Source organism: Myodes glareolus, chromosome 15 (genome assembly GCF_982192425.1).
Source record: "Myodes glareolus chromosome 15, mMyoGla1.1, whole genome shotgun sequence".
NCBI lineage: Eukaryota > Metazoa > Chordata > Mammalia > Rodentia > Cricetidae > Myodes > Myodes glareolus.
The window spans coordinates 30,927,205-30,932,297 of NC_142040.1; the positions used below are offsets into that span (position 1 = coordinate 30,927,205).

The 5,093-nt window shown below is 44.0% G+C and overlaps 1 pseudogene; it reads left to right on the top strand.

Annotated features, from left to right (window-relative positions):
• The first annotated feature begins 2,435 nt into the window (after nt 1–2,435).
• LOC125406034 (small ribosomal subunit protein uS5 pseudogene) lies at nt 2,436–3,108 on the top strand (annotated as a pseudogene).
• Nucleotides 3,109–5,093: the final 1,985 nt, after the last annotated feature.

The following is a 5,093-nucleotide window of genomic DNA, read 5'->3' on the forward strand; positions in this document are numbered from 1 at the left end:
AATCCCTGACTTAAAACTTTACTACAGAGCTACAGTACTGAAAATAACCTTGTGCTGGCATAAAAACAGACAGGAGGACCAATGGAACCAAATCAAAGGCCCAGATATCAATCCACACACCTAAGAATACCTGGCTTTTGATAAAGAAGCAAAAAATATCAAATGAAAAAAAGAAAGGATCTTCAACAAATGGTGCTGGCATAACTGGATATCAACATGTAGAAGAATGAAAATAGATCCATATCTATCGCCCTGCATAAAACTCAAGTCCCAGTGGATCAAATACCTCAACATAAAGCCAGCTACACTGAACCTCATAGAAGAGAAAGTGGGAAGTACACTTGAATGTATTGGCACAGGAGACTGCTTCCTAAATATAACCCCAGCAGCACAGACACTGAGATAAACAATTAATAAATGGGACCTCCTGAAACTGAAAAGCTTCTGTAAAGGAAAGGACACGGTCAACAAGACAAAAACGACAGCCTACAGAATGGGAAAAGATCTTCACCAACCCCACATCAGACAGAGGGCTAATCTCTAAAATATACAAAGAACTCAAGAAATTGGTCATCAAAAGAACAAATAATCCAATAAAAAAAATGGGGTACTGACATAAAGAGAGAACTCTCAAAAGATGAATCTAAAATGGTTGAAAGACACCTAAGGAAATGCTCAACATCCTTGGCCATCAGAGAAATACAAATCAAAACAACTCTGAGATTCCATCTTACACCTGTAAGAATGGCCAAGCTCAAAAACACTGATGACAACTTATAGTGGAGAGGATGTGGGGTCAAGGGAACACTCCTGCATTGCTGGTGGGAGTGCAAACTGGTACAGTCACTTTAGATATCAGTATGGTGATTTCTCAGAAAATTAGGAAACAACCTACCTCAAGACCTAGCTGTTGACAGAGATTTCTGTCCCACCAGGTGCCATAGCCATTTAGTCTCAAATAAACACACAGAGGTCTACATTAATCATAAACTGGTTGGCCTAGTAGCTCAGGCTACTTATTAATTAATTCTCACATCTTGTATTAACCCATTATTCTTGTCTGTGTTAGTCATGTGGCTTGGTACCTTTTTTTTGCAAGGCAGTCACATCTTGCATCCTCTGCATCTGGGTGATGACTGCAGACTGACTCTTTTCTGTTCCCAGGATTCTCCTGTTCTCCTTGCCCTGCCTCTACTTCCTGCCTAGTTGCCCCGCCTATACTTCCTGCCTGGCTACTAGCCAATCAGCATCTATTTAAAATACAAATGACAGGGTACAGACCATTGTCCCACAGCACAGCAATACCACTTTTGGGTATATACCCAAATGATTCTCAATTGTACCACAAGGATATGTGCTCAACTATGTTTATAGCAGCATTGTTTGTCACAGTCAGAACCTGGAAACAACCTAAACGTCCCTTGATCAAAGAATGGATAAGGAAAAATGTGGCACATTTACACAATGAAGAACAACACAGCAGAAAAAAAAATCATGACATCTTGAAATCTACAGGCAAATGGGTGGATCTAGAAAGCATCATATTGAGTGAGATAACCCAGACCCAGAAAGACAAATACCATATGTACTCACTCATAAGTGGTTCTTAAACATAAAGCAAAGAAAACCAGCCTACAATTCACAATCCCAGAGAACCTAGGCAACAATGAGGACCCTAAGAGAAACATACATGGATCTAATCTACATGGGAAGTAGAAAAAGACAAGATCTCCTGAGTAAATTGGGAGCATTGGGACCATAGGAGAAGGTTGAAGGGAGAGGGAGGGAAGCAGAGAAAAATATACAGCTCAATAAAAACAATTTCATAAATAGATTGTCATGTCTGCAGACAAGACCACACCCTAGGATTCATAAGCCCCAAAAGCCATTGGCTAAAGGGATTGAAATCCCACAAAATACATGAATGTATGGGGGCATGTGTGTTTGTATGTGTGCATGTATATATGTGTATGCGGGGTGTGCATATGTGTATTAGTAAGTATCTGTGTATGTATACATGTATGTGTGGGGTATGCACATGTGTGTGCAGGTACCTACAGAATCCCCTGAAACTGGAGTTTATGGGTGGCCACAGGCTTTCCAGCACAGAGTGCTGAGGATGAAATTCCCTCCTCTAGAGGAACAGCACACAGTCTTCCCTTCACCCACTCCCCAGCCCTTGGGAAACTAATGTTTGAGGTGAAATAGCAAAAAAGAGCTACTTCTTCTTGGGGAAAACACCAAACCACAGATGATGCCGGTGCAGCAGGATGGCCCTAAGGACCCGGGGACCCAGGATTAGGAGGCGTGGAGACTTCTGTGGGGGATTTGGCAGCAGTTTTAGGGGATTCTAGGTCAAGGGTCAAAGCCACCAGGCTCACGGAGGTAAAGCCAAAGACAAGGAGTGATCCCGGTCTTCAGTCATCAAGTTGGATGGCCTGGTCAAGGACATGAAGACCAAGTCCCTGGAGGAGATCTACTTGTTCTCCCTGCCCATCAAAAAACCTGAGGTTATTGAATTTTTCTAGGAGCATCCTTAAAGGATGAGGTTCTAAAGGTCACACCACTGTAGAAGCAGACAGGCTGGTCAGTGGACCAAGTTCAAGACTTTAGTTGCTATTGGGGATGACAATGGTCATGTTGGTCTTGGGGTGAAGTGCTCCAAGGAGGGAGCCATTGCCATCCGAGGAGTCATCATGGCCAAGCTTTCCCTCCTTCCTGTGCTGAAAGGCTCCTGGGGGAACAAGACTGGCAAGTCTCACACGGATCCATCAAGGTGACAGACAGGTCCCTGTGGCTCTGTGTTGGTGTGTCCCATCCTGTCCCCAGAGGCATTGGCACCATCTCTGCTCCTGTGCCCAAGAAGCTTCTGATGACGGCTGATATTGATGAGTGCAATACATCAGCCAGGGGCTGCACTGCCACTCTGGGCGACTTTGCCAAGACCACCTTTAATGTCATCTCCAAGACCTACAGCTGACCACCAACTTTTGGAAAGAGACTGTATTCACCAAATCTTCTTAATAGGAATTCACTGACCATCTTGTGAAAACCCACACCAGAGTCTCTGTTCAAAGGACCCAGGCTCCAGCTGGGACCACCACATAAGGGTTTTTATACAAGAAAAATAAAGTAAATTAAGTCTGTTTTTAAAAAAAAATTAGCTAAGGCTACACAGAGAAACCCTGTCTCAAAAACTCAAAAACAATTTTTTTTCAAACAATTTGCTTTTGGAAAGACAGATTCTTTGCAATAATTCAGTGTTTACTGGCCTTACAAGCCTCTAGCATTCATTCTCCTTGTGACCATATATGACTATGTTCTAGAACAATGTAAACAAAACCAGAAACTGTTTGGCAAGTAGATTTGGAGGAGATTAGGTTGGTGTCATTCTGACACCACCATGTAAACCAGCCAAGGTTCCAGTTAAATCCTAACCCAAACAGTCAGAGGGGTACACATACCTCTTCCTAGGTCAAAGTCAGAACACTGTCCCAAGGGCCTACCTAGTGGTCCTACCGCCTTCTGATACGATGTCCTGAGTGCCCTCCCCTATAATCCTGACACACTGATTCTGAGCTGGCACCATGTGCAGCCTTCCTAGCAACTCAGCCCTCATCTCGAAGATCCTGGAGTTCAGAGTGGGCATCCCGATTGAAGGAAAGCGTGTGGTTCTGTCCAATGTAGGACATATGTGAAGGCTGTATCCCACCAGCTGTGTTTGTAGGAACTGTATCCCATAGTCTGTGTTTGTAGGGACTGCGTTCCATAGTCTGTGTTTGTGAGGGCTATATTCCTCCAGCTGTATTTGTAGGGACTGTATTCCATCAGTTATATTGGTAGGGGTTGTATCTCATCGCTGTATTTGTAGGGGCTGTATTCCATCAACCATGTTTCTAAGGGTCATAGTCTGGCCTGAAACCTAGTCTTTGAAGGTTTGTTTAAAGAGATTTTTGGTTTCAGCTTTTGTTCTTTTCATGCAAGAACTGGAGATGGGAAGAAAACAGGGAAGGAAGGAACAGAGGAAAGTCGGTAGGCAAATGTCTATGGAATCCTACCCTGTCTGCATCTCACAGTATGAAGTCCCAGCAGCACTGGGGTTGTGCGTGGCAAAGTGAGCTGGGGTGGGGAAAATGTGGGGACAGCTGGGCAGCACAGTAAGACCCTTCTTAAAAGGCAAAACCAAACACAAATAGATCATCATCTAAGCGTGTCAGTGCTGTGGCTGGGGTCACAAGGATAGCCGCTGAGATGATCAAGCACCTCCTGGAACCTGCAAATATGTCCTTAGGAGGCACAATTAAATCGAGGACCTTGACACAGAGAGATCATCTTGGCCCTTAAATCCAAGCACAATTGTTCTGATATGAAAGAGAGAGAGGAAGGGTTTTTGGTTTGGGTTTTACATTTGTATGTTGTGTGTACACATATGGGCATGCATGGTGGCATGTGTGTGCAGGTGTACATGTGTATAGTTGATATGTGGATTCTTTTGGAGCCCACCACCCAGCTCTGAAATAAATACGTGCAGACTTGTTCTTATTTATGAACTCCCGGCCTTAGCTTGGCTTGTTTCTAGACAGCGTTTCTAACTTAAATTATCTCATTTCTCTTTAACTACACTTTGCCTCTGGGCTTATTACCTTTCTTTAGTCTATATATCTTATACCTCATCATTCCTTCTGTGTCTGGCTGGGTGACTGGTGGTTAGCCCCTGGTGTCCTCCTTTCCTCCTCCTTTCCTCATTCCTCCCTTGCTCTTCTCTCTCGAGCATATGTTTCTCCTCTTATTTTTTCTCTCTGCCTGGCAGCCCTGCCTGTCCCTCTCCTGCCTAGCTTTTGGCCATTCAGCTCTTTATTAGACCAATTGGGTGGGATTTTTTGTTATTTTTTGTTTTGGTTTGGTTTGGGTTGGGGTTTTTCGAGACAGTGCTTCTCTGTGTAACAGCCCTGGCTGTCCTGGAACTCACTTTGTAGAGATCAGGCTGGCCTTGAACTCACAGAAATCTGCCTGCCTCTGCCTCCTGAGTGCTGGGATTAAAATCATATGCCACCACTACCTGGTGCAATCAGGTGTTTCAGGCAGGCAAAGTA